The following is a 26,035-nucleotide window of genomic DNA, read 5'->3' as shown; positions in this document are numbered from 1 at the left end:
GCCCGACCCTGCTTAGCTTCCGAGATCAGACGAGATCGGGCGCGTTCAGGGTGGTATGGCCGTAGACGTTAAAAGGGGCCCGCGGAGTGCCTCTTGAGGCCCAGCTTCGCTGGCGCTTGCGCCTCCCCGCCAGCCCGGCGGCCAGCCCGCCCCGGCAGGGCCCCGCCGCCCGCCCAGGCAGGGCAACGGCGGCCTCGGGTACCAGGGGGGTGGCGGAGGGTTCGGCGACCTCCCAGCCCAGGGCGGGCGGGACCCACCAAACCGTTCGGCGCTTGGCGCCCCGCCCCAGATCCCGCACGTCGCTCACAGGGACGTGGCCCCGGAGGCTTCAGGGCCCGGGGCCCGCGGTCCCTTGGGCCTCCCCTCTGCCCGCCCACGCGGCGCTAGGCGCAGCCCAGCCGCAGCCCGGGCCGGCCCTCCTGCCCGACGGCAGTCGGCCCTTAACCCACTGGGAGCCACCATTGAGTCGGCACGGCCCCTTAGCCCCAGCAAGGCCACCCTTGCCCCACGCCACCCGCCGAGCACAGGACCCCGGCGCCTTGTGGCCGGCCGGCCCGGAGCACCGGCCCCGGCCCCCGCCCCGCTCCCGCCCCCGGCCGTGGCGAAACGGCGGAGGGGGGGGCTTTTTCCGGAGGGAGCTGTGGAGAGACACACCGGCAGATAGGTGGCTGCGCCGGGGCTGGGCGCTGGTGGGGGCGGCCAGGTGCAGGTCAAGGGGCTCGCGGGCCGCACGGCCGGCACCCGGGCCTGAGGCGGAGTCTGGGTTCAGGCCAGCCACCCCGGGAGCGGCTGGGGTGGCGGCTGCCTTCCAGGGCCGCCTTCTGGCCGCCTGGCCGGCCAGGCCGGCGCGGAGCGCCCCCTCTGGCGCGCTGTGGTGGGAGGGGCCGGAGGAGGTGGGGCCTGCAGCGCTGCCCGGCGGGGGCGGGGGCGGGGGCGGGGGCGGAGGCAGCGGCCTCGGCCTTGGCCTCGGCCTCGGCCTAGGCCGCGGGCGACTAAAGGAGAAGGCGGAGCGGGAGGCAAAAAGCCTACAGCACCCGGTATTCCCAGGCGGTCTCCCATCCAAGTACTAACCAGGCCCGACCCTGCTTAGCTTCCGAGATCAGACGAGATCGGGCGCGTTCAGGGGTGGTATGGCCGTAGACGCAGGAGGGGCCCGCGCGGTGCCTCTTGAGGCCCAGCTTCGCTGGCGCCTGCGCCTTACCGCCATGCCGGCGGCCAGCCCTCTCCGGCAGGGCCCTGCCGCCCGCCCAGGCAGGCGACAGGAGGCCTCGGGGACCCGGGGGTGGCGGAGTGGTGGGCCACCTCGCAGCCCAGGGCGGGCGGGACGCTCCAGGCCCGTCGGCGCTTGGCGCCCCGCCGCAGATCCCGCTCGACGCTCACAGGGACGCGGCCCCGGAGGCTTCAGGGCCCGGCGGCCGCGGTCCCTTGGGCATCCCCCCCTGCCCACCCACGCGGAGTTAGGCGCAGCCCGGCCACGGCCGGGCCGGCCCTCCGGCCGGGCAGCAGCTGGCCCGAAGCCACTGGGAGCCACCATGGAGTGGGCACGGCCCCTTAGCCCCAGCAAGGCCCCCCCTTGCCCCCACGCCGCCCGCCGAGCACAGGACCCCGGCCCTGGTGGCCGGCAGGCCCGGAGAAGCGGCCCCGGCCCCCGCCCCCGCTCCCGCCCCCGGCCGTGGCGAAACGGCGGAGGGGGGGCTTTTTCCGGAGGGAGCTGTGGAGAGACACACGGGCAGACAGGGGGCTGCGGCGCGGCTGGGCTCCGGTGGGGGCGGCCAAGTGCAGGTCGAGGGCCTCGCGGGCCGCACGGACGGCACCCCGGCCTGCGGCGGAGTCTGGGTCCGGGCCAGCCACCACGGGAGCGGCTGGGGTGGCGGCTGCCTTCCAGGGCCGCATTCTGGCCGCATGTCCAGCCAGCTCGGCGGGGAGCGATCCCTCCGGCGCGCTGTGTTGGGAGGGACGTGAGGAGGTGAGGCCTGCAGCGGTGCTCAGCGGGGGCGGAGGCGGCCTCGGCCGCGGGCCACTAAATGTCAAGGCGGAGCGGGAGGCAAAAAAGCCTACAGCACTCGGTATTCCCATGTGGTCTCCCATCCAGGTACGAAACAGGCCAGACCCTGATTAGCTTCCGAGATCAGACGAGGTGTGGTGCGTTCAGGGAGGTGTGGCCGTAGAATGCAGCGGGGGCCACGGTGTGCCTCTTGAGGCTTAGCTTCGCTGGTGCTGGCGACTTACCGCCAGCCCGGCAGCCAACCCTCTCCGGCGCGGCCCTGCCGTCCGCCCAGGCAAGCGACAGGAGGCCTCGAGGGCCCGGGGGTGGTGGAGTTGTGGGCGACTTCGCAGCTCAGGTCAGGCGGGACCCTCCAGGCCTGTAGGCGCTTGGCCCTCCGCCCCAGAGCCGCTCAACGCTCACAGGACTTGGCCCCGGAGGCTTAAGGGCCTGTGGCCCTCGGTCCCTTGTGCATTCCCCACCCTGTCAATCCACACAGTGCTAGGCGCAGCCCAGCCACGGCCTGGCCGGCCCGCCTGCCCAACGGCAGTTGGCCCGAAGCCACTGGGAGCCACCATTGAGCCGGCACGGCCCCTTAGACACAGCAACGCCACCCTTGCCCCCACGCCAACTGCCGAGCAAAGTTCCCGGCGCCTGGTGTCTAGCCAGCCCAGCGAACCGGTCCCAGCCCACGACCCCGCTCCCACTCTCGGCCGTGGCGAAGTGGCAAAGGGTGGGCTTTTTCCGGAGGGAGCTGTGGAGAGACACACGGGCAGACAGGGGGCTGCGGCGCGGCTGGGCTCCGGTGGGGGCGGCCAAGTGCAGGTCGAGGGCTTCGTGGGCCGCACGGACGGCACCCCGGCCTGCGGCGGAGTCTGGGTCCGGGCCAGCCACCACGGGAGCGGCTGGGGTGGCGGCTGCCTTCCAGGGCCGCCTTCTGGCCGCCTGGCCGGCCAGGCCGGCGAGGAGCGCCCCCTCTGGCGCGCTGTGGTGGGAGGGGCCGGAGGAGGTGGGGCCTGCAGCGCTGCCCGGCGGGGGCGGGGGCGGGGGCGGAGGCAGCGGCCTCGGCCTTGGCCTCGGCCTCGGCCTAGGCCGCGGGCGACTAAAGGAGAAGGCGGAGCGGGAGGCAAAAAGCCTACAGCACCCGGTATTCCCAGGCGGTCTCACATCCAAGTACTAACCAGGCCCGACCCTGCTTAGCTTCCGAGATCAGACGAGATCGGGCGCGTTCAGGGTGGTATGGCCGTAGACGCAGGAGGGGCCCGCGCGGTGCCTCTTGAGGCCCAGCTTCGCTGGCGCCTGCGCCTTACCGCCATGCCGGCGGCCAGCCCTCTCCGGCAGGGCCCTGCCGCCCGCCAGGCAGGCGACAGGAGGCCTCGGGGACCCGGGGGTGGCGGAGTGGTGGGCCACCTCGCAGCCCAGGGCGGGCGGGACGCTCCAGGCCCGTCGGCGCTTGGCGCCCCGCCGCAGATCCCGCTCGACGCTCACAGGGACGCGGCCCCGGAGGCTTCAGGGGCCCGGCGGCCGCGGTCCCTTGGGCATCCCCCCCTGCCCACCCACGCGGAGTTAGGCGCAGCCCGGCCACGGCCGGGCCGGCCCTCCGGCCGGGCAGCAGCTGGCCCGAAGCCACTGGGAGCCACCATGGAGTGGGCACGGCCCCTTAGCCCCAGCAAGGCCCCCCCTTGCCCCCACGCCGCCCGCCGAGCACAGGACCCCGGCCCTGGTGGCCGGCAGGCCCGGAGAAGCGGCCCCGGCCCCCGCCCCCGCTCCCGCCCCCGGCCGTGGCGAAACGGCGGAGGGGGGGCTTTTTCCGGAGGGAGCTGTGGAGAGACACACGGGCAGACAGGGGGCTGCGGCGCGGCTGGGCTCCGGTGGGGGCGGCCAAGTGCAGGTCGAGGGCCTCGCGGGCCGCACGGACGGCACCCCGGCCTGCGGCGGAGTCTGGGTCCGGGCCAGCCACCACGGGAGCGGCTGGGGTGGCGGCTGCCTTCCAGGGCCGCATTCTGGCCGCATGTCCAGCCAGCTCGGCGGGGAGCGATCCCTCCGGCGCGCTGTGTTGGGAGGGACGTGAGGAGGTGAGGCCTGCAGCGGTGCTCAGCGGGGGCGGAGGCGGCCTCGGCCGCGGGCCACTAAATGTCAAGGCGGAGCGGGAGGCAAAAAAGCCTACAGCACTCGGTATTCCCATGTGGTCTCCCATCCAGGTACGAAACAGGCCAGACCCTGATTAGCTTCCGAGATCAGACGAGGTGTGGTGCGTTCAGGGAGGTGTGGCCGTAGAATGCAGCGGGGGCCACGGTGTGCCTCTTGAGGCTTAGCTTCGCTGGTGCTGGCGACTTACCGCCAGCCCGGCAGCCAACCCTCTCCGGCGCGGCCCTGCCGTCCGCCCAGGCAAGCGACAGGAGGCCTCGAGGGCCCGGGGGTGGTGGAGTTGTGGGCGACTTCGCAGCTCAGGTCAGGCGGGACCCTCCAGGCCTGTAGGCGCTTGGCCCTCCGCCCCAGAGCCGCTCAACGCTCACAGGACTTGGCCCCGGAGGCTTAAGGGCCTGTGGCCCTCGGTCCCTTGTGCATTCCCCACCCTGTCAATCCACACAGTGCTAGGCGCAGCCCAGCCACGGCCTGGCCGGCCCGCCTGCCCAACGGCAGTTGGCCCGAAGCCACTGGGAGCCACCATTGAGCCGGCACGGCCCCTTAGACACAGCAACGCCACCCTTGCCCCCACGCCAACTGCCGAGCAAAGTTCCCGGCGCCTGGTGTCTAGCCAGCCCAGCGAACCGGTCCCAGCCCACGACCCCGCTCCCACTCTCGGCCGTGGCGAAGTGGCAAAGGGTGGGCTTTTTCCGGAGGGAGCTGTGGAGAGACACACGGGCAGACAGGGGGCTGCGGCGCGGCTGGGCTCCGGTGGGGGCGGCCAAGTGCAGGTCGAGGGCTTCGTGGGCCGCACGGACGGCACCCCGGCCTGCGGCGGAGTCTGGGTCCGGGCCAGCCACCACGGGAGCGGCTGGGGTGGCGGCTGCCTTCCAGGGCCGCCTTCTGGCCGCCTGGCCGGCCAGGCCGGCGCGGAGCGCCCCCTCTGGCGCGCTGTGGTGGGAGGGGCCGGAGGAGGTGGGGCCTGCAGCGCTGCCCGGCGGGGGCGGGGGCGGGGGCGGGGGCGGAGGCAGCGGCCTCGGCCTTGGCCTCGGCCTCGGCCTAGGCCGCGGGCGACTAAAGGAGAAGGCGGAGCGGGAGGCAAAAAGCCTACAGCACCCGGTATTCCCAGGCGGTCTCCCATCCAAGTACTAACCAGGCCCGACCCTGCTTAGCTTCCGAGATCAGACGAGATCGGGCGCGTTCAGGGTGGTATGGCCGTAGACGTTAAAAGGGGCCCGCGGAGTGCCTCTTGAGGCCCAGCTTCGCTGGCGCTTGCGCCTCCCCGCCAGCCCGGCGGCCAGCCCGCCCCGGCAGGGCCCCGCCGCCCGCCCAGGCAGGGCAACGGCGGCCTCGGGTACCAGGGGGGTGGCGGAGGGTTCGGCGACCTCCCAGCCCAGGGCGGGCGGGACCCACCAAACCGTTCGGCGCTTGGCGCCCCGCCCCAGATCCCGCACGTCGCTCACAGGGACGTGGCCCCGGAGGCTTCAGGGCCCGGGGCCCGCGGTCCCTTGGGCCTCCCCTCTGCCCGCCCACGCGGCGCTAGGCGCAGCCCAGCCGCAGCCCGGGCCGGCCCTCCTGCCCGACGGCAGTCGGCCCTTAACCCACTGGGAGCCACCATTGAGTCGGCACGGCCCCTTAGCCCCAGCAAGGCCACCCTTGCCCCCACGCCACCCGCCGAGCACAGGACCCGGCGCCTTGTGGCCGGCCGGCCCGGAGCACCGGCCCCGGCCCCCGCCCCCGCTCCCGCCCCCGGCCGTGGCGAAACGGCGGAGGGGGGGGCTTTTTCCGGAGGGAGCTGTGGAGAGACACACGGGCAGACAGGGGGCTGCGGCGCGGCTGGGCTCCGGTGGGGGCGGCCAAGTGCAGGTCGAGGGCCTCGCGGGCCGCACGGACGGCACCCCGGCCTGCGGCGGAGTCTGGGTCCGGGCCAGCCACCACGGGAGCGGCTGGGGTGGCGGCTGCCTTCCAGGGCCGCATTCTGGCCGCATGTCCAGCCAGCTCGGCGGGGAGCGATCCCTCCGGCGCGCTGTGTTGGGAGGGACGTGAGGAGGTGAGGCCTGCAGCGGTGCTCAGCGGGGGCGGAGGCGGCCTCGGCCGCGGGCCACTAAATGTCAAGGCGGAGCGGGAGGCAAAAAAGCCTACAGCACTCGGTATTCCCATGTGGTCTCCCATCCAGGTACGAAACAGGCCAGACCCTGATTAGTTTCCGAGATCAGACGAGGTGTGGTGCGTTCAGGGAGGTGTGGCCGTAGAATGCAGCGGGGGCCACGGTGTGCCTCTTGAGGCTTAGCTTCGCTGGTGCTGGCGACTTACCGCCAGCCCGGCAGCCAACCCTCTCCGGCGCGGCCCTGCCGTCCGCCCAGGCAAGCGACAGGAGGCCTCGAGGGCCCGGGGGTGGTGGAGTTGTGGGCGACTTCGCAGCTCAGGTCAGGCGGGACCCTCCAGGCCTGTAGGCGCTTGGCCCTCCGCCCCAGAGCCGCTCAACGCTCACAGGACTTGGCCCCGGAGGCTTAAGGGCCTGTGGCCCTCGGTCCCTTGTGCATTCCCCACCCTGTCAATCCACACAGTGCTAGGCGCAGCCCAGCCACGGCCTGGCCGGCCCGCCTGCCCAACGGCAGTTGGCCCGAAGCCACTGGGAGCCACCATTGAGCCGGCACGGCCCCTTAGACACAGCAACGCCACCCTTGCCCCCACGCCAACTGCCGAGCAAAGTTCCCGGCGCCTGGTGTCTAGCCAGCCCAGCGAACCGGTCCCAGCCCACGACCCCGCTCCCACTCTCGGCCGTGGCGAAGTGGCAAAGGGTGGGCTTTTTCCGGAGGGAGCTGTGGAGAGACACACGGGCAGACAGGGGGCTGCGGCGCGGCTGGGCTCCGGTGGGGGCGGCCAAGTGCAGGTCGAGGGCTTCGTGGGCCGCACCGACGGCACCCCCGGCCTGCGGCGGAGTCTGGGTCCGGGCCAGCCACCACGGGAGCGGCTGGGGTGGCGGCTGCCTTCCAGGGCCGCCTTCTGGCCGCCTGGCCGGCCAGGCCGGCGCGGAGCGCCCCCTCTGGCGCGCTGTGGTGGGAGGGGCCGGAGGAGGTGGGGCCTGCAGCGCTGCCCGGCGGGGGCGGGGGCGGGGGCGGAGGCAGCGGCCTCGGCCTTGGCCTCGGCCTCGGCCTAGGCCGCGGGCGACTAAAGGAGAAGGCGGAGCGGGAGGCAAAAAGCCTACAGCACCCGGTATTCCCAGGCGGTCTCCCATCCAAGTACTAACCAGGCCCGACCCTGCTTAGCTTCCGAGATCAGACGAGATCGGGCGCGTTCAGGGTGGTATGGCCGTAGACGTTAAAAGGGGCCCGCGGAGTGCCTCTTGAGGCCCAGCTTCGCTGGCGCTTGCGCCTCCCCGCCAGCCCGGCGGCCAGCCCGCCCCGGCAGGGCCCCGCCGCCCGCCCAGGCAGGGCAACGGCGGCCTCGGGTACCAGGGGGGTGGCGGAGGGTTCGGCGACCTCCCAGCCCAGGGCGGGCGGGACCCACCAAACCGTTCGGCGCTTGGCGCCCCGCCCCAGATCCCGCACGTCGCTCACAGGGACGTGGCCCCGGAGGCTTCAGGGCCCGGGGCCCGCGGTCCCTTGGGCCTCCCCTCTGCCCGCCCACGCGGCGCTAGGCGCAGCCCAGCCGCAGCCCGGGCCGGCCCTCCTGCCCGACGGCAGTCGGCCCTTAACCCACTGGGAGCCACCATTGAGTCGGCACGGCCCCTTAGCCCCAGCAAGGCCACCCTTGCCCCCACGCCACCCGCCGAGCACAGGACCCGGCGCCTTGTGGCCGGCCGGCCCGGAGCACCGGCCCCGGCCCCCGCCCCCGCTCCCGCCCCCGGCCGTGGCGAAACGGCGGAGGGGGGGCTTTTTCCGGAGGGAGCTGTGGAGAGACACACCGGCAGATAGGTGGCTGCGCCGGGGCTGGGCGCTGGTGGGGGCGGCCAGGTGCAGGTCAAGGGGCTCGCGGGCCGCACGGCCGGCACCCGGGCCTGAGGCGGAGTCTGGGTTCAGGCCAGCCACCCCGGGAGCGGCTGGGGTGGCGGCTGCCTTCCAGGGCCGCCTTCTGGCCGCCTGGCCGGCCAGGCCGGCGCGGAGCGCCCCCTCTGGCGCGCTGTGGTGGGAGGGGCCGGAGGAGGTGGGGCCTGCAGCGCTGCCCGGCGGGGGCGGGGGCGGGGGCGGGGGCGGAGGCAGCGGCCTCGGCCTTGGCCTCGGCCTCGGCCTAGGCCGCGGGCGACTAAAGGAGAAGGCGGAGCGGGAGGCAAAAAGCCTACAGCACCCGGTATTCCCAGGCGGTCTCCCATCCAAGTACTAACCAGGCCCGACCCTGCTTAGCTTCCGAGATCAGACGAGATCGGGCGCGTTCAGGGTGGTATGGCCGTAGACGCAGGAGGGGCCCGCGCGGTGCCTCTTGAGGCCCAGCTTCGCTGGCGCCTGCGCCTTACCGCCATGCCGGCGGCCAGCCCTCTCCGGCAGGGCCCTGCCGCCCGCCCAGGCAGGCGACAGGAGGCCTCGGGGACCCGGGGGTGGCGGAGTGGTGGGCCACCTCGCAGCCCAGGGCGGGCGGGACGCTCCAGGCCCGTCGGCGCTTGGCGCCCCGCCGCAGATCCCGCTCGACGCTCACAGGGACGCGGCCCCGGAGGCTTCAGGGCCCGGCGGCCGCGGTCCCTTGGGCATCCCCCCCTGCCCACCCACGCGGAGTTAGGCGCAGCCCGGCCACGGCCGGGCCGGCCCTCCGGCCGGGCAGCAGCTGGCCCGAAGCCACTGGGAGCCACCATGGAGTGGGCACGGCCCCTTAGCCCCAGCAAGGCCCCCCCTTGCCCCCACGCCGCCCGCCGAGCACAGGACCCCGGCCCTGGTGGCCGGCAGGCCCGGAGAAGCGGCCCCGGCCCCCGCCCCCGCTCCCGCCCCCGGCCGTGGCGAAACGGCGGAGGGGGGGCTTTTTCCGGAGGGAGCTGTGGAGAGACACACGGGCAGACAGGGGGCTGCGGCGCGGCTGGGCTCCGGTGGGGGCGGCCAAGTGCAGGTCGAGGGCCTCGCGGGCCGCACGGACGGCACCCCGGCCTGCGGCGGAGTCTGGGTCCGGGCCAGCCACCACGGGAGCGGCTGGGGTGGCGGCTGCCTTCCAGGGCCGCATTCTGGCCGCATGTCCAGCCAGCTCGGCGGGGAGCGATCCCTCCGGCGCGCTGTGTTGGGAGGGACGTGAGGAGGTGAGGCCTGCAGCGGTGCTCAGCGGGGGCGGAGGCGGCCTCGGCCGCGGGCCACTAAATGTCAAGGCGGAGCGGGAGGCAAAAAAGCCTACAGCACTCGGTATTCCCATGTGGTCTCCCATCCAGGTACGAAACAGGCCAGACCCTGATTAGCTTCCGAGATCAGACGAGGTGTGGTGCGTTCAGGGAGGTGTGGCCGTAGAATGCAGCGGGGGCCACGGTGTGCCTCTTGAGGCTTAGCTTCGCTGGTGCTGGCGACTTACCGCCAGCCCGGCAGCCAACCCTCTCCGGCGCGGCCCTGCCGTCCGCCCAGGCAAGCGACAGGAGGCCTCGAGGGCCCGGGGGTGGTGGAGTTGTGGGCGACTTCGCAGCTCAGGTCAGGCGGGACCCTCCAGGCCTGTAGGCGCTTGGCCCTCCGCCCCAGAGCCGCTCAACGCTCACAGGACTTGGCCCCGGAGGCTTAAGGGCCTGTGGCCCTCGGTCCCTTGTGCATTCCCCACCCTGTCAATCCACACAGTGCTAGGCGCAGCCCAGCCACGGCCTGGCCGGCCCGCCTGCCCAACGGCAGTTGGCCCGAAGCCACTGGGAGCCACCATTGAGCCGGCACGGCCCCTTAGACACAGCAACGCCACCCTTGCCCCCACGCCAACTGCCGAGCAAAGTTCCCGGCGCCTGGTGTCTAGCCAGCCCAGCGAACCGGTCCCAGCCCACGACCCCGCTCCCACTCTCGGCCGTGGCGAAGTGGCAAAGGGTGGGCTTTTTCCGGAGGGAGCTGTGGAGAGACACACGGGCAGACAGGGGGCTGCGGCGCGGCTGGGCTCCGGTGGGGGCGGCCAAGTGCAGGTCGAGGGCTTCGTGGGCCGCACGGACGGCACCCCGGCCTGCGGCGGAGTCTGGGTCCGGGCCAGCCACCACGGGAGCGGCTGGGGTGGCGGCTGCCTTCCAGGGCCGCCTTCTGGCCGCCTGGCCGGCCAGGCCGGCGCGGAGCGCCCCCTCTGGCGCGCTGTGGTGGGAGGGGCCGGAGGAGGTGGGGCCTGCAGCGCTGCCCGGCGGGGGCGGGGGCGGGGGCGGGGGCGGAGGCAGCGGCCTCGGCCTTGGCCTCGGCCTCGGCCTAGGCCGCGGGCGACTAAAGGAGAAGGCGGAGCGGGAGGCAAAAAGCCTACAGCACCCGGTATTCCCAGGCGGTCTCCCATCCAAGTACTAACCAGGCCCGACCCTGCTTAGCTTCCGAGATCAGACGAGATCGGGCGCGTTCAGGGTGGTATGGCCGTAGACGTTAAAAGGGGCCCGCGGAGTGCCTCTTGAGGCCCAGCTTCGCTGGCGCTTGCGCCTCCCCGCCAGCCCGGCGGCCAGCCCGCCCCGGCAGGGCCCCGCCGCCCGCCCAGGCAGGGCAACGGCGGCCTCGGGTACCAGGGGGGTGGCGGAGGGTTCGGCGACCTCCCAGCCCAGGGCGGGCGGGACCCACCAAACCGTTCGGCGCTTGGCGCCCCGCCCCAGATCCCGCACGTCGCTCACAGGGACGTGGCCCCGGAGGCTTCAGGGCCCGGGGCCCGCGGTCCCTTGGGCCTCCCCTCTGCCCGCCCACGCGGCGCTAGGCGCAGCCCAGCCGCAGCCCGGGCCGGCCCTCCTGCCCGACGGCAGTCGGCCCTTAACCCACTGGGAGCCACCATTGAGTCGGCACGGCCCCTTAGCCCCAGCAAGGCCACCCTTGCCCCCACGCCACCCGCCGAGCACAGGACCCGGCGCCTTGTGGCCGGCCGGCCCGGAGCACCGGCCCCGGCCCCCGCCCCCGCTCCCGCCCCCGGCCGTGGCGAAACGGCGGAGGGGGGGGCTTTTTCCGGAGGGAGCTGTGGAGAGACACACGGGCAGACAGGGGGCTGCGGCGCGGCTGGGCTCCGGTGGGGGCGGCCAAGTGCAGGTCGAGGGCCTCGCGGGCCGCACGGACGGCACCCCGGCCTGCGGCGGAGTCTGGGTCCGGGCCAGCCACCACGGGAGCGGCTGGGGTGGCGGCTGCCTTCCAGGGCCGCATTCTGGCCGCATGTCCAGCCAGCTCGGCGGGGAGCGATCCCTCCGGCGCGCTGTGTTGGGAGGGACGTGAGGAGGTGAGGCCTGCAGCGGTGCTCAGCGGGGGCGGAGGCGGCCTCGGCCGCGGGCCACTAAATGTCAAGGCGGAGCGGGAGGCAAAAAAGCCTACAGCACTCGGTATTCCCATGTGGTCTCCCATCCAGGTACGAAACAGGCCAGACCCTGATTAGTTTCCGAGATCAGACGAGGTGTGGTGCGTTCAGGGAGGTGTGGCCGTAGAATGCAGCGGGGGCCACGGTGTGCCTCTTGAGGCTTAGCTTCGCTGGTGCTGGCGACTTACCGCCAGCCCGGCAGCCAACCCTCTCCGGCGCGGCCCTGCCGTCCGCCCAGGCAAGCGACAGGAGGCCTCGAGGGCCCGGGGGTGGTGGAGTTGTGGGCGACTTCGCAGCTCAGGTCAGGCGGGACCCTCCAGGCCTGTAGGCGCTTGGCCCTCCGCCCCAGAGCCGCTCAACGCTCACAGGACTTGGCCCCGGAGGCTTAAGGGCCTGTGGCCCTCGGTCCCTTGTGCATTCCCCACCCTGTCAATCCACACAGTGCTAGGCGCAGCCCAGCCACGGCCTGGCCGGCCCGCCTGCCCAACGGCAGTTGGCCCGAAGCCACTGGGAGCCACCATTGAGCCGGCACGGCCCCTTAGACACAGCAACGCCACCCTTGCCCCCACGCCAACTGCCGAGCAAAGTTCCCGGCGCCTGGTGTCTAGCCAGCCCAGCGAACCGGTCCCAGCCCACGACCCCGCTCCCACTCTCGGCCGTGGCGAAGTGGCAAAGGGTGGGCTTTTTCCGGAGGGAGCTGTGGAGAGACACACGGGCAGACAGGGGGCTGCGGCGCGGCTGGGCTCCGGTGGGGGCGGCCAAGTGCAGGTCGAGGGCTTCGTGGGCCGCACCGACGGCACCCCGGCCTGCGGCGGAGTCTGGGTCCGGGCCAGCCACCACGGGAGCGGCTGGGGTGGCGGCTGCCTTCCAGGGCCGCCTTCTGGCCGCCTGGCCGGCCAGGCCGGCGCGGAGCGCCCCCTCTGGCGCGCTGTGGTGGGAGGGGCCGGAGGAGGTGGGGCCTGCAGCGCTGCCCGGCGGGGGCGGGGGCGGGGGCGGAGGCAGCGGCCTCGGCCTTGGCCTCGGCCTCGGCCTAGGCCGCGGGCGACTAAAGGAGAAGGCGGAGCGGGAGGCAAAAAGCCTACAGCACCCGGTATTCCCAGGCGGTCTCCCATCCAAGTACTAACCAGGCCCGACCCTGCTTAGCTTCCGAGATCAGACGAGATCGGGCGCGTTCAGGGTGGTATGGCCGTAGACGTTAAAAGGGGCCCGCGGAGTGCCTCTTGAGGCCCAGCTTCGCTGGCGCTTGCGCCTCCCCGCCAGCCCGGCGGCCAGCCCGCCCCGGCAGGGCCCCGCCGCCCGCCCAGGCAGGGCAACGGCGGCCTCGGGTACCAGGGGGGTGGCGGAGGGTTCGGCGACCTCCCAGCCCAGGGCGGGCGGGACCCACCAAACCGTTCGGCGCTTGGCGCCCCGCCCCAGATCCCGCACGTCGCTCACAGGGACGTGGCCCCGGAGGCTTCAGGGCCCGGGGCCCGCGGTCCCTTGGGCCTCCCCTCTGCCCGCCCACGCGGCGCTAGGCGCAGCCCAGCCGCAGCCCGGGCCGGCCCTCCTGCCCGACGGCAGTCGGCCCTTAACCCACTGGGAGCCACCATTGAGTCGGCACGGCCCCTTAGCCCCAGCAAGGCCACCCTTGCCCCCACGCCACCCGCCGAGCACAGGACCCGGCGCCTTGTGGCCGGCCGGCCCGGAGCACCGGCCCCGGCCCCCGCCCCCGCTCCCGCCCCCGGCCGTGGCGAAACGGCGGAGGGGGGGCTTTTTCCGGAGGGAGCTGTGGAGAGACACACCGGCAGATAGGTGGCTGCGCCGGGGCTGGGCGCTGGTGGGGGCGGCCAGGTGCAGGTCAAGGGGCTCGCGGGCCGCACGGCCGGCACCCGGGCCTGAGGCGGAGTCTGGGTTCAGGCCAGCCACCCCGGGAGCGGCTGGGGTGGCGGCTGCCTTCCAGGGCCGCCTTCTGGCCGCCTGGCCGGCCAGGCCGGCGCGGAGCGCCCCCTCTGGCGCGCTGTGGTGGGAGGGGCCGGAGGAGGTGGGGCCTGCAGCGCTGCCCGGCGGGGGCGGGGGCGGGGGCGGGGGCGGAGGCAGCGGCCTCGGCCTTGGCCTCGGCCTCGGCCTAGGCCGCGGGCGACTAAAGGAGAAGGCGGAGCGGGAGGCAAAAAGCCTACAGCACCCGGTATTCCCAGGCGGTCTCCCATCCAAGTACTAACCAGGCCCGACCCTGCTTAGCTTCCGAGATCAGACGAGATCGGGCGCGTTCAGGGTGGTATGGCCGTAGACGCAGGAGGGGCCCGCGCGGTGCCTCTTGAGGCCCAGCTTCGCTGGCGCCTGCGCCTTACCGCCATGCCGGCGGCCAGCCCTCTCCGGCAGGGCCCTGCCGCCCGCCCAGGCAGGCGACAGGAGGCCTCGGGGACCCGGGGGTGGCGGAGTGGTGGGCCACCTCGCAGCCCAGGGCGGGCGGGACGCTCCAGGCCCGTCGGCGCTTGGCGCCCCGCCGCAGATCCCGCTCGACGCTCACAGGGACGCGGCCCCGGAGGCTTCAGGGCCCGGCGGCCGCGGTCCCTTGGGCATCCCCCCCTGCCCACCCACGCGGAGTTAGGCGCAGCCCGGCCACGGCCGGGCCGGCCCTCCGGCCGGGCAGCAGCTGGCCCGAAGCCACTGGGAGCCACCATGGAGTGGGCACGGCCCCTTAGCCCCAGCAAGGCCCCCCCTTGCCCCCACGCCGCCCGCCGAGCACAGGACCCCGGCCCTGGTGGCCGGCAGGCCCGGAGAAGCGGCCCCGGCCCCCGCCCCCGCTCCCGCCCCCGGCCGTGGCGAAACGGCGGAGGGGGGGCTTTTTCCGGAGGGAGCTGTGGAGAGACACACGGGCAGACAGGGGGCTGCGGCGCGGCTGGGCTCCGGTGGGGGCGGCCAAGTGCAGGTCGAGGGCCTCGCGGGCCGCACGGACGGCACCCCGGCCTGCGGCGGAGTCTGGGTCCGGGCCAGCCACCACGGGAGCGGCTGGGGTGGCGGCTGCCTTCCAGGGCCGCATTCTGGCCGCATGTCCAGCCAGCTCGGCGGGGAGCGATCCCTCCGGCGCGCTGTGTTGGGAGGGACGTGAGGAGGTGAGGCCTGCAGCGGTGCTCAGCGGGGGCGGAGGCGGCCTCGGCCGCGGGCCACTAAATGTCAAGGCGGAGCGGGAGGCAAAAAAGCCTACAGCACTCGGTATTCCCATGTGGTCTCCCATCCAGGTACGAAACAGGCCAGACCCTGATTAGCTTCCGAGATCAGACGAGGTGTGGTGCGTTCAGGGAGGTGTGGCCGTAGAATGCAGCGGGGGCCACGGTGTGCCTCTTGAGGCTTAGCTTCGCTGGTGCTGGCGACTTACCGCCAGCCCGGCAGCCAACCCTCTCCGGCGCGGCCCTGCCGTCCGCCCAGGCAAGCGACAGGAGGCCTCGAGGGCCCGGGGGTGGTGGAGTTGTGGGCGACTTCGCAGCTCAGGTCAGGCGGGACCCTCCAGGCCTGTAGGCGCTTGGCCCTCCGCCCCAGAGCCGCTCAACGCTCACAGGACTTGGCCCCGGAGGCTTAAGGGCCTGTGGCCCTCGGTCCCTTGTGCATTCCCCACCCTGTCAATCCACACAGTGCTAGGCGCAGCCCAGCCACGGCCTGGCCGGCCCGCCTGCCCAACGGCAGTTGGCCCGAAGCCACTGGGAGCCACCATTGAGCCGGCACGGCCCCTTAGACACAGCAACGCCACCCTTGCCCCCACGCCAACTGCCGAGCAAAGTTCCCGGCGCCTGGTGTCTAGCCAGCCCAGCGAACCGGTCCCAGCCCACGACCCCGCTCCCACTCTCGGCCGTGGCGAAGTGGCAAAGGGTGGGCTTTTTCCGGAGGGAGCTGTGGAGAGACACACGGGCAGACAGGGGGCTGCGGCGCGGCTGGGCTCCGGTGGGGGCGGCCAAGTGCAGGTCGAGGGCTTCGTGGGCCGCACGGACGGCACCCCGGCCTGCGGCGGAGTCTGGGTCCGGGCCAGCCACCACGGGAGCGGCTGGGGTGGCGGCTGCCTTCCAGGGCCGCCTTCTGGCCGCCTGGCCGGCCAGGCCGGCGAGGAGCGCCCCCTCTGGCGCGCTGTGGTGGGAGGGGCCGGAGGAGGTGGGGCCTGCAGCGCTGCCCGGCGGGGGCGGGGGCGGGGGCGGAGGCAGCGGCCTCGGCCTTGGCCTCGGCCTCGGCCTAGGCCGCGGGCGACTAAAGGAGAAGGCGGAGCGGGAGGCAAAAAGCCTACAGCACCCGGTATTCCCAGGCGGTCTCCCATCCAAGTACTAACCAGGCCCGACCCTGCTTAGCTTCCGAGATCAGACGAGATCGGGCGCGTTCAGGGTGGTATGGCCGTAGACGTTAAAAGGGGCCCGCGGAGTGCCTCTTGAGGCCCAGCTTCGCTGGCGCTTGCGCCTCCCCGCCAGCCCGGCGGCCAGCCCGCCCCGGCAGGGCCCCGCCGCCCGCCCAGGCAGGGCAACGGCGGCCTCGGGTACCAGGGGGGTGGCGGAGGGTTCGGCGACCTCCCAGCCCAGGGCGGGCGGGACCCACCAAACCGTTCGGCGCTTGGCGCCCCGCCCCAGATCCCGCACGTCGCTCACAGGGACGTGGCCCCGGAGGCTTCAGGGCCCGGGGCCCGCGGTCCCTTGGGCCTCCCCTCTGCCCGCCCACGCGGCGCTAGGCGCAGCCCAGCCGCAGCCCGGGCCGGCCCTCCTGCCCGACGGCAGTCGGCCCTTAACCCACTGGGAGCCACCATTGAGTCGGCACGGCCCCTTAGCCCCAGCAAGGCCACCCTTGCCCCCACGCCACCCGCCGAGCACAGGACCCGGCGCCTTGTGGCCGGCCGGCCCGGAGCACCGGCCCCGGCCCCCGCCCCCGCTCCCGCCCCCGGCCGTGGCGAAACGGCGGAGGGGGGGGCTTTTTCCGGAGGGAGCTGTGGAGAGACACACGGGCAGACAGGGGGCTGCGGCGCGGCTGGGCTCCGGTGGGGGCGGCCAAGTGCAGGTCGAGGGCCTCGCGGGCCGCACGGACGGCACCCCGGCCTGCGGCGGAGTCTGGGTCCGGGCCAGCCACCACGGGAGCGGCTGGGGTGGCGGCTGCCTTCCAGGGCCGCATTCTGGCCGCATGTCCAGCCAGCTCGGCGGGGAGCGATCCCTCCGGCGCGCTGTGTTGGGAGGGACGTGAGGAGGTGAGGCCTGCAGCGGTGCTCAGCGGGGGCGGAGGCGGCCTCGGCCGCGGGCCACTAAATGTCAAGGCGGAGCGGGAGGCAAAAAAGCCTACAGCACTCGGTATTCCCATGTGGTCTCCCATCCAGGTACGAAACAGGCCAGACCCTGATTAGCTTCCGAGATCAGACGAGGTGTGGTGCGTTCAGGGAGGTGTGGCCGTAGAATGCAGCGGGGGCCACGGTGTGCCTCTTGAGGCTTAGCTTCGCTGGTGCTGGCGACTTACCGCCAGCCCGGCAGCCAACCCTCTCCGGCGCGGCCCTGCCGTCCGCCCAGGCAAGCGACAGGAGGCCTCGAGGGCCCGGGGGTGGTGGAGTTGTGGGCGACTTCGCAGCTCAGGTCAGGCGGGACCCTCCAGGCCTGTAGGCGCTTGGCCCTCCGCCCCAGAGCCGCTCAACGCTCACAGGACTTGGCCCCGGAGGCTTAAGGGCCTGTGGCCCTCGGTCCCTTGTGCATTCCCCACCCTGTCAATCCACACAGTGCTAGGCGCAGCCCAGCCACGGCCTGGCCGGCCCGCCTGCCCAACGGCAGTTGGCCCGAAGCCACTGGGAGCCACCATTGAGCCGGCACGGCCCCTTAGACACAGCAACGCCACCCTTGCCCCCACGCCAACTGCCGAGCAAAGTTCCCGGCGCCTGGTGTCTAGCCAGCCCAGCGAACCGGTCCCAGCCCACGACCCCGCTCCCACTCTCGGCCGTGGCGAAGTGGCAAAGGGTGGGCTTTTCCCGGAGGGAGCTGTGGAGAGACACACGGGCAGACAGGGGGCTGCGGCGCGGCTGGGCTCCGGTGGGGGCGGCCAAGTGCAGGTCGAGGGCTTCGTGGGCCGCACGGACGGCACCCCGGCCTGCGGCGGAGTCTGGGTCCGGGCCAGCCACCACGGGAGCGGCTGGGGTGGCGGCTGCCTTCCAGGGCCGCCTTCTGGCCGCCTGGCCGGCCAGGCCGGCGCGGAGCGCCCCCTCTGGCGCGCTGTGGTGGGAGGGGCCGGAGGAGGTGGGGCCTGCAGCGCTGCCCGGCGGGGGCGGGGGCGGGGGCGGAGGCAGCGGCCTCGGCCTTGGCCTCGGCCTCGGCCTAGGCCGCGGGCGACTAAAGGAGAAGGCGGAGCGGGAGGCAAAAAGCCTACAGCACCCGGTATTCCCAGGCGGTCTCCCATCCAAGTACTAACCAGGCCCGACCCTGCTTAGCTTCCGAGATCAGACGAGATCGGGCGCGTTCAGGGTGGTATGGCCGTAGACGTTAAAAGGGGCCCGCGGAGTGCCTCTTGAGGCCCAGCTTCGCTGGCGCTTGCGCCTCCCCGCCAGCCCGGCGGCCAGCCCGCCCCGGCAGGGCCCCGCCGCCCGCCCAGGCAGGGCAACGGCGGCCTCGGGTACCAGGGGGGTGGCGGAGGGTTCGGCGACCTCCCAGCCCAGGGCGGGCGGGACCCACCAAACCGTTCGGCGCTTGGCGCCCCGCCCCAGATCCCGCACGTCGCTCACAGGGACGTGGCCCCGGAGGCTTCAGGGCCCGGGGCCCGCGGTCCCTTGGGCCTCCCCTCTGCCCGCCCACGCGGCGCTAGGCGCAGCCCAGCCGCAGCCCGGGCCGGCCCTCCTGCCCGACGGCAGTCGGCCCTTAACCCACTGGGAGCCACCATTGAGTCGGCACGGCCCCTTAGCCCCAGCAAGGCCACCCTTGCCCCCACGCCACCCGCCGAGCACAGGACCCGGCGCCTTGTGGCCGGCCGGCCCGGAGCACCGGCCCCGGCCCCCGCCCCCGCTCCCGCCCCCGGCCGTGGCGAAACGGCGGAGGGGGGGCTTTTTCCGGAGGGAGCTGTGGAGAGACACACCGGCAGATAGGTGGCTGCGCCGGGGCTGGGCGCTGGTGGGGGCGGCCAGGTGCAGGTCAAGGGGCTCGCGGGCCGCACGGCCGGCACCCGGGCCTGAGGCGGAGTCTGGGTTCAGGCCAGCCACCCCGGGAGCGGCTGGGATGCGGCTGCCTTCCAGGGCCGCCTTCTGGCCGCCTGGCCGGCCAGGCAGGCGGAGAGCGCCCCCTCTGGCGCGCTGTGGTGGGAGGGGCCGGAGGAGGTGGGGCCTGCAGCGGTGCCCGGCGGGGGCGGGGGCGGGGGCGGGGGCGGAGGCGGCGGGCGACTAAAGGAGAAGGCGGAGCGGGAGGCAAAAAGCCTACAGCACCCGGTATTCCCAGGCGGTCTCCCATCCAAGTACTAACCAGGCCCGACCCTGCTTAGCTTCCGAGATCAGACGAGATCGGGCGCGTTCAGGGTGGTATGGCCGTAGACGCAGGAGGGGCCCGCGCGGTGCCTCTTGAGGCCCAGCTTCGCTGGCGCCTGCGCCTTACCGCCATGCCGGCGGCCAGCCCTCTCCGGCAGGGCCCTGCCGCCCGCCCAGGCAGGCGACAGGAGGCCTCGGGGACCCGGGGGTGGCGGAGTGGTGGGCCACCTCGCAGCCCAGGGCGGGCGGGACGCTCCAGGCCCGTCGGCGCTTGGCGCCCCGCCGCAGATCCCGCTCGACGCTCACAGGGACGCGGCCCCGGAGGCTTCAGGGCCCGGCGGCCGCGGTCCCTTGGGCATCCCCCCCTGCCCACCCACGCGGAGTTAGGCGCAGCCCGGCCACGGCCGGGCCGGCCCTCCGGCCGGGCAGCAGCTGGCCCGAAGCCACTGGGAGCCACCATGGAGTGGGCACGGCCCCTTAGCCCCAGCAAGGCCCCCCCTTGCCCCCACGCCGCCCGCCGAGCACAGGACCCCGGCCCTGGTGGCCGGCAGGCCCGGAGAAGCGGCCCCGGCCCCCGCCCCCGCTCCCGCCCCCGGCCGTGGCGAAACGGCGGAGGGGGGGCTTTTTCCGGAGGGAGCTGTGGAGAGACACACGGGCAGACAGGGGGCTGCGGCGCGGCTGGGCTCCGGTGGGGGCGGCCAAGTGCAGGTCGAGGGCCTCGCGGGCCGCACGGACGGCACCCCGGCCTGCGGCGGAGTCTGGGTCCGGGCCAGCCACCACGGGAGCGGCTGGGGTGGCGGCTGCCTTCCAGGGCCGCATTCTGGCCGCATGTCCAGCCAGCTCGGCGGGGAGCGATCCCTCCGGCGCGCTGTGTTGGGAGGGACGTGAGGAGGTGAGGCCTGCAGCGGTGCTCAGCGGGGGCGGAGGCGGCCTCGGCCGCGGGCCACTAAATGTCAAGGCGGAGCGGGAGGCAAAAAAGCCTACAGCACTCGGTATTCCCATGTGGTCTCCCATCCAGGTACGAAACAGGCCAGACCCTGATTAGCTTCCGAGATCAGACGAGGTGTGGTGCGTTCAGGGAGGTGTGGCCGTAGAATGCAGCGGGGGCCACGGTGTGCCTCTTGAGGCTTAGCTTCGCTGGTGCTGGCGACTTACCGCCAGCCCGGCAGCCAACCCTCTCCGGCGCGGCCCTGCCGTCCGCCCAGGCAAGCGACAGGAGGCCTCGAGGGCCCGGGGGTGGTGGAGTTGTGGGCGACTTCGCAGCTCAGGTCAGGCGGGACCCTCCAGGCCTGTAGGCGCTTGGCCCTCCGCCCCAGAGCCGCTCAACGCTCACAGGACTTGGCCCCGGAGGCTTAAGGGCCTGTGGCCCTCGGTCCCTTGTGCATTCCCCACCCTGTCAATCCACACAGTGCTAGGCGCAGCCCAGCCACGGCCTGGCCGGCCCGCCTGCCCAACGGCAGTTGGCCCGAAGCCACTGGGAGCCACCATTGAGCCGGCACGGCCCCTTAGACACAGCAACGCCACCCTTGCCCCCACGCCAACTGCCGAGCAAAGTTCCCGGCGCCTGGTGTCTAGCCAGCCCAGCGAACCGGTCCCAGCCCACGACCCCGCTCCCACTCTCGGCCGTGGCGAAGTGGCAAAGGGTGGGCTTTTTCCGGAGGGAGCTGTGGAGAGACACACGGGCAGACAGGGGGCTGCGGCGCGGCTGGGCTCCGGTGGGGGCGGCCAAGTGCAGGTCGAGGGCTTCGTGGGCCGCACGGACGGCACCCCGGCCTGCGGCGGAGTCTGGGTCCGGGCCAGCCACCACGGGAGCGGCTGGGGTGGCGGCTGCCTTCCAGGGCCGCCTTCTGGCCGCCTGGCCGGCCAGGCCGGCGCGGAGCGCCCCCTCTGGCGCGCTGTGGTGGGAGGGGCCGGAGGAGGTGGGGCCTGCAGCGCTGCCCGGCGGGGGCGGGGGCGGGGGCGGGGGCGGAGGCGGCGGGCGACTAAAGGAGAAGGCGGAGCGGGAGGCAAAAAGCCTACAGCACCCGGTATTCCCAGGCGGTCTCCCATCCAAGTACTAACCAGGCCCGACCCTGCTTAGCTTCCGAGATCAGACGAGATCGGGCGCGTTCAGGGTGGTATGGCCGTAGACGTTAAAAGGGGCCCGCGGAGTGCCTCTTGAGGCCCAGCTTCGCTGGCGCTTGTGCCTCCCCGCCAGCCCGGCGGCCAGCCCGCCCCGGCAGGGCCCCGCCGCCCGCCCAGGCAGGGCAACGGCGGCCTCGGGTACCAGGGGGGTGGCGGAGGGTTCGGCGACCTCCCAGCCCAGGGCGGGCGGGACCCACCAAACCGTTCGGCGCTTGGCGCCCCGCCCCAGATCCCGCACGTCGCTCACAGGGACGTGGCCCCGGAGGCTTCAGGGCCCGGGGCCCGCGGTCCCTTGGGCCTCCCCTCTGCCCGCCCACGCGGCGCTAGGCGCAGCCCAGCCGCAGCCCGGGCCGGCCCTCCTGCCCGACGGCAGTCGGCCCTTAACCCACTGGGAGCCACCATTGAGTCGGCACGGCCCCTTAGCCCCAGCAAGGCCACCCTTGCCCCCACGCCACCCGCCGAGCACAGGACCCGGCGCCTTGTGGCCGGCCGGCCCGGAGCACCGGCCCCGGCCCCCGCCCCCGCTCCCGCCCCCGGCCGTGGCGAAACGGCGGAGGGGGGGGCTTTTTCCGGAGGGAGCTGTGGAGAGACACACGGGCAGACAGGGGGCTGCGGCGCGGCTGGGCTCCGGTGGGGGCGGCCAAGTGCAGGTCGAGGGCCTCGCGGGCCGCACGGACGGCACCCCGGCCTGCGGCGGAGTCTGGGTCCGGGCCAGCCACCACGGGAGCGGCTGGGGTGGCGGCTGCCTTCCAGGGCCGCATTCTGGCCGCATGTCCAGCCAGCTCGGCGGGGAGCGATCCCTCCGGCGCGCTGTGTTGGGAGGGACGTGAGGAGGTGAGGCCTGCAGCGGTGCTCAGCGGGGGCGGAGGCGGCCTCGGCCGCGGGCCACTAAATGTCAAGGCGGAGCGGGAGGCAAAAAAGCCTACAGCACTCGGTATTCCCATGTGGTCTCCCATCCAGGTACGAAACAGGCCAGACCCTGATTAGCTTCCGAGATCAGACGAGGTGTGGTGCGTTCAGGGAGGTGTGGCCGTAGAATGCAGCGGGGGCCACGGTGTGCCTCTTGAGGCTTAGCTTCGCTGGTGCTGGCGACTTACCGCCAGCCCGGCAGCCAACCCTCTCCGGCGCGGCCCTGCCGTCCGCCCAGGCAAGCGACAGGAGGCCTCGAGGGCCCGGGGGTGGTGGAGTTGTGGGCGACTTCGCAGCTCAGGTCAGGCGGGACCCTCCAGGCCTGTAGGCGCTTGGCCCTCCGCCCCAGAGCCGCTCAACGCTCACAGGACTTGGCCCCGGAGGCTTAAGGGCCTGTGGCCCTCGGTCCCTTGTGCATTCCCCACCCTGTCAATCCACACAGTGCTAGGCGCAGCCCAGCCACGGCCTGGCCGGCCCGCCTGCCCAACGGCAGTTGGCCCGAAGCCACTGGGAGCCACCATTGAGCCGGCACGGCCCCTTAGACAAAGCAACGCCACCCTTGCCCCCACGCCAACTGCCGAGCAAAGTTCCCGGCGCCTGGTGTCTAGCCAGCCCAGCGAACCGGTCCCAGCCCACGACCCCGCTCCCACTCTCGGCCGTGGCGAAGTGGCAAAGGGTGGGCTTTTTCCGGAGGGAGCTGTGGAGAGACACACGGGCAGACAGGGGGCTGCGGCGCGGCTGGGCTCCGGTGGGGGCGGCCAAGTGCAGGTCGAGGGCTTCGTGGGCCGCACGGACGGCACCCCGGCCTGCGGCGGAGTCTGGGTCCGGGCCAGCCACCACGGGAGCGGCTGGGGTGGCGGCTGCCTTCCAGGGCCGCCTTCTGGCCGCCTGGCCGGCCAGGCCGGCGCGGAGCGCCCCCTCTGGCGCGCTGTGGTGGGAGGGGCCGGAGGAGGTGGGGCCTGCAGCGCTGCCCGGCGGGGGCGGGGGCGGGGGCGGGGGCGGAGGCAGCGGCCTCGGCCTTGGCCTCGGCCTCGGCCTAGGCCGCGGGCGACTAAAGGAGAAGGCGGAGCGGGAGGCAAAAAGCCTACAGCACCCGGTATTCCCAGGCGGTCTCCCATCCAAGTACTAACCAGGCCCGACCCTGCTTAGCTTCCGAGATCAGACGAGATCGGGCGCGTTCAGGGTGGTATGGCCGTAGACGTTAAAAGGGGCCCGCGGAGTGCCTCTTGAGGCCCAGCTTCGCTGGCGCTTGCGCCTCCCCGCCAGCCCGGCGGCCAGCCCGCCCCGGCAGGGCCCCGCCGCCCGCCCAGGCAGGGCAACGGCGGCCTCGGGTACCAGGGGGGTGGCGGAGGGTTCGGCGACCTCCCAGCCCAGGGCGGGCGGGACCCACCAAACCGTTCGGCGCTTGGCGCCCCGCCCCAGATCCCGCACGTCGCTCACAGGGACGTGGCCCCGGAGGCTTCAGGGCCCGGGGCCCGCGGTCCCTTGGGCCTCCCCTCTGCCCGCCCACGCGGCGCTAGGCGCAGCCCAGCCGCAGCCCGGGCCGGCCCTCCTGCCCGACGGCAGTCGGCCCTTAACCCACTGGGAGCCACCATTGAGTCGGCACGGCCCCTTAGCCCCAGCAAGGCCACCCTTGCCCCCACGCCACCCGCCGAGCACAGGACCCGGCGCCTTGTGGCCGGCCGGCCCGGAGCACCGGCCCCGGCCCCCGCCCCCGCTCCCGCCCCCGGCCGTGGCGAAACGGCGGAGGGGGGGGCTTTTTCCGGAGGGAGCTGTGGAGAGACACACGGGCAGACAGGGGGCTGCGGCGCGGCTGGGCTCCGGTGGGGGCGGCCAAGTGCAGGTCGAGGGCCTCGCGGGCCGCACGGACGGCACCCCGGCCTGCGGCGGAGTCTGGGTCCGGGCCAGCCACCACGGGAGCGGCTGGGGTGGCGGCTGCCTTCCAGGGCCGCATTCTGGCCGCATGTCCAGCCAGCTCGGCGGGGAGCGATCCCTCCGGCGCGCTGTGTTGGGAGGGACGTGAGGAGGTGAGGCCTGCAGCGGTGCTCAGCGGGGGCGGAGGCGGCCTCGGCCGCGGGCCACTAAATGTCAAGGCGGAGCGGGAGGCAAAAAAGCCTACAGCACTCGGTATTCCCATGTGGTCTCCCATCCAGGTACGAAACAGGCCAGACCCTGATTAGCTTCCGAGATCAGACGAGGTGTGGTGCGTTCAGGGAGGTGTGGCCGTAGAATGCAGCGGGGGCCACGGTGTGCCTCTTGAGGCTTAGCTTCGCTGGTGCTGGCGACTTACCGCCAGCCCGGCAGCCAACCCTCTCCGGCGCGGCCCTGCCGTCCGCCCAGGCAAGCGACAGGAGGCCTCGAGGGCCCGGGGGTGGTGGAGTTGTGGGCGACTTCGCAGCTCAGGTCAGGCGGGACCCTCCAGGCCTGTAGGCGCTTGGCCCTCCGCCCCAGAGCCGCTCAACGCTCACAGGACTTGGCCCCGGAGGCTTAAGGGCCTGTGGCCCTCGGTCCCTTGTGCATTCCCCACCCTGTCAATCCACACAGTGCTAGGCGCAGCCCAGCCACGGCCTGGCCGGCCCGCCTGCCCAACGGCAGTTGGCCCGAAGCCACTGGGAGCCACCATTGAGCCGGCACGGCCCCTTAGACACAGCAACGCCACCCTTGCCCCCACGCCAACTGCCGAGCAAAGTTCCCGGCGCCTGGTGTCTAGCCAGCCCAGCGAACCGGTCCCAGCCCACGACCCCGCTCCCACTCTCGGCCGTGGCGAAGTGGCAAAGGGTGGGCTTTTTCCGGAGGGAGCTGTGGAGAGACACACGGGCAGACAGGGGGCTGCGGCGCGGCTGGGCTCCGGTGGGGGCGGCCAAGTGCAGGTCGAGGGCTTCGTGGGCCGCACGGACGGCACCCCGGCCTGCGGCGGAGTCTGGGTCCGGGCCAGCCACCACGGGAGCGGCTGGGGTGGCGGCTGCCTTCCAGGGCCGCCTTCTGGCCGCCTGGCCGGCCAGGCCGGCGAGGAGCGCCCCCTCTGGCGCGCTGTGGTGGGAGGGGCCGGAGGAGGTGGGGCCTGCAGCGCTGCCCGGCGGGGGCGGGGGCGGGGGCGGAGGCAGCGGCCTCGGCCTTGGCCTCGGCCTCGGCCTAGGCCGCGGGCGACTAAAGGAGAAGGCGGAGCGGGAGGCAAAAAGCCTACAGCACCCGGTATTCCCAGGCGGTCTCCCATCCAAGTACTAACCAGGCCCGACCCTGCTTAGCTTCCGAGATCAGACGAGATCGGGCGCGTTCAGGGTGGTATGGCCGTAGACGTTAAAAGGGGCCCGCGGAGTGCCTCTTGAGGCCCAGCTTCGCTGGCGCTTGCGCCTCCCCGCCAGCCCGGCGGCCAGCCCGCCCCGGCAGGGCCCCGCCGCCCGCCCAGGCAGGGCAACGGCGGCCTCGGGTACCAGGGGGGTGGCGGAGGGTTCGGCGACCTCCCAGCCCAGGGCGGGCGGGACCCACCAAACCGTTCGGCGCTTGGCGCCCCGCCCCAGATCCCGCACGTCGCTCACAGGGACGTGGCCCCGGAGGCTTCAGGGCCCGGGGCCCGCGGTCCCTTGGGCCTCCCCTCTGCCCGCCCACGCGGCGCTAGGCGCAGCCCAGCCGCAGCCCGGGCCGGCCCTCCTGCCCGACGGCAGTCGGCCCTTAACCCACTGGGAGCCACCATTGAGTCGGCACGGCCCCTTAGCCCCAGCAAGGCCACCCTTGCCCCCACGCCACCCGCCGAGCACAGGACCCGGCGCCTTGTGGCCGGCCGGCCCGGAGCACCGGCCCCGGCCCCCGCCCCCGCTCCCGCCCCCGGCCGTGGCGAAACGGCGGAGGGGGGGCTTTTTCCGGAGGGAGCTGTGGAGAGACACACCGGCAGATAGGTGGCTGCGCCGGGGCTGGGCGCTGGTGGGGGCGGCCAGGTGCAGGTCAAGGGGCTCGCGGGCCGCACGGCCGGCACCCGGGCCTGAGGCGGAGTCTGGGTTCAGGCCAGCCACCCCGGGAGCGGCTGGGATGCGGCTGCCTTCCAGGGCCGCCTTCTGGCCGCCTGGCCGGCCAGG

General features: G+C 73.8%; 14 non-coding genes and 8 pseudogenes across 14 annotated transcripts; all 22 read right to left on the bottom strand.

The window, feature by feature from the left end:
- Positions 1-1,022: 1,022 nt before the first annotated feature.
- Positions 1,023-1,142, bottom strand: LOC133104605 (5S ribosomal RNA). The gene has a single exon (XR_009703668.1). It is a non-coding gene; the product is annotated as a 5S ribosomal RNA (ribosomal RNA).
- Positions 1,143-2,051: 909 nt separating this feature from the next.
- On the bottom strand, positions 2,052-2,170 carry LOC133076223 (5S ribosomal RNA; annotated as a pseudogene).
- A 946-nt stretch (positions 2,171-3,116) lies between these two features.
- Positions 3,117-3,235, bottom strand: LOC133104639 (5S ribosomal RNA). The gene has a single exon (XR_009703682.1). It is a non-coding gene; the product is annotated as a 5S ribosomal RNA (ribosomal RNA).
- Positions 3,236-4,144: 909 nt separating this feature from the next.
- Positions 4,145-4,263, bottom strand: LOC133076220 (5S ribosomal RNA; annotated as a pseudogene).
- Positions 4,264-5,215: 952 nt separating this feature from the next.
- LOC133080481 (5S ribosomal RNA) lies at positions 5,216-5,334 on the bottom strand. Its single transcript, XR_009698507.1, has one exon. It is a non-coding gene; the product is annotated as a 5S ribosomal RNA (ribosomal RNA).
- A 1,978-nt stretch (positions 5,335-7,312) lies between these two features.
- LOC133080473 (5S ribosomal RNA) lies at positions 7,313-7,431 on the bottom strand. Its single transcript, XR_009698503.1, has one exon. It is a non-coding gene; the product is annotated as a 5S ribosomal RNA (ribosomal RNA).
- Positions 7,432-8,386: 955 nt separating this feature from the next.
- Positions 8,387-8,505, bottom strand: LOC133080469 (5S ribosomal RNA). Its single transcript, XR_009698502.1, has one exon. It is a non-coding gene; the product is annotated as a 5S ribosomal RNA (ribosomal RNA).
- Positions 8,506-9,414: 909 nt separating this feature from the next.
- Positions 9,415-9,533, bottom strand: LOC133076215 (5S ribosomal RNA; annotated as a pseudogene).
- Positions 9,534-10,485: 952 nt separating this feature from the next.
- LOC133080466 (5S ribosomal RNA) lies at positions 10,486-10,604 on the bottom strand. Its single transcript, XR_009698501.1, has one exon. It is a non-coding gene; the product is annotated as a 5S ribosomal RNA (ribosomal RNA).
- Positions 10,605-12,581: 1,977 nt separating this feature from the next.
- LOC133080460 (5S ribosomal RNA) lies at positions 12,582-12,700 on the bottom strand. Its single transcript, XR_009698499.1, has one exon. It is a non-coding gene; the product is annotated as a 5S ribosomal RNA (ribosomal RNA).
- Positions 12,701-13,655: 955 nt separating this feature from the next.
- Positions 13,656-13,774, bottom strand: LOC133080455 (5S ribosomal RNA). Its single transcript, XR_009698498.1, has one exon. It is a non-coding gene; the product is annotated as a 5S ribosomal RNA (ribosomal RNA).
- Positions 13,775-14,683: 909 nt separating this feature from the next.
- Positions 14,684-14,802, bottom strand: LOC133076209 (5S ribosomal RNA; annotated as a pseudogene).
- A 946-nt stretch (positions 14,803-15,748) lies between these two features.
- LOC133080447 (5S ribosomal RNA) lies at positions 15,749-15,867 on the bottom strand. The gene has a single exon (XR_009698497.1). It is a non-coding gene; the product is annotated as a 5S ribosomal RNA (ribosomal RNA).
- Positions 15,868-16,779: 912 nt separating this feature from the next.
- LOC133076205 (5S ribosomal RNA) lies at positions 16,780-16,898 on the bottom strand (annotated as a pseudogene).
- A 946-nt stretch (positions 16,899-17,844) lies between these two features.
- LOC133080440 (5S ribosomal RNA) lies at positions 17,845-17,963 on the bottom strand. Its single transcript, XR_009698496.1, has one exon. It is a non-coding gene; the product is annotated as a 5S ribosomal RNA (ribosomal RNA).
- Positions 17,964-18,881: 918 nt separating this feature from the next.
- LOC133080434 (5S ribosomal RNA) lies at positions 18,882-19,000 on the bottom strand. Its single transcript, XR_009698495.1, has one exon. It is a non-coding gene; the product is annotated as a 5S ribosomal RNA (ribosomal RNA).
- Positions 19,001-19,909: 909 nt separating this feature from the next.
- On the bottom strand, positions 19,910-20,028 carry LOC133076200 (5S ribosomal RNA; annotated as a pseudogene).
- A 916-nt stretch (positions 20,029-20,944) lies between these two features.
- On the bottom strand, positions 20,945-21,063 carry LOC133080431 (5S ribosomal RNA). The gene has a single exon (XR_009698493.1). It is a non-coding gene; the product is annotated as a 5S ribosomal RNA (ribosomal RNA).
- A 912-nt stretch (positions 21,064-21,975) lies between these two features.
- LOC133076191 (5S ribosomal RNA) lies at positions 21,976-22,094 on the bottom strand (annotated as a pseudogene).
- Positions 22,095-23,046: 952 nt separating this feature from the next.
- On the bottom strand, positions 23,047-23,165 carry LOC133080429 (5S ribosomal RNA). Its single transcript, XR_009698492.1, has one exon. It is a non-coding gene; the product is annotated as a 5S ribosomal RNA (ribosomal RNA).
- Positions 23,166-24,077: 912 nt separating this feature from the next.
- On the bottom strand, positions 24,078-24,196 carry LOC133076185 (5S ribosomal RNA; annotated as a pseudogene).
- A 946-nt stretch (positions 24,197-25,142) lies between these two features.
- On the bottom strand, positions 25,143-25,261 carry LOC133080414 (5S ribosomal RNA). The gene has a single exon (XR_009698487.1). It is a non-coding gene; the product is annotated as a 5S ribosomal RNA (ribosomal RNA).
- Between the last annotated feature and the right edge of the window lie 774 nt (positions 25,262-26,035).

Source organism: Eubalaena glacialis, chromosome 1 (genome assembly GCF_028564815.1).
Source record: "Eubalaena glacialis isolate mEubGla1 chromosome 1, mEubGla1.1.hap2.+ XY, whole genome shotgun sequence".
Taxonomy (NCBI): domain Eukaryota; kingdom Metazoa; phylum Chordata; class Mammalia; order Artiodactyla; family Balaenidae; genus Eubalaena; species Eubalaena glacialis.
Note: the sequence above shows the minus strand (reverse complement) of the source record. Positions and strands in the feature narration are given on the sequence as shown.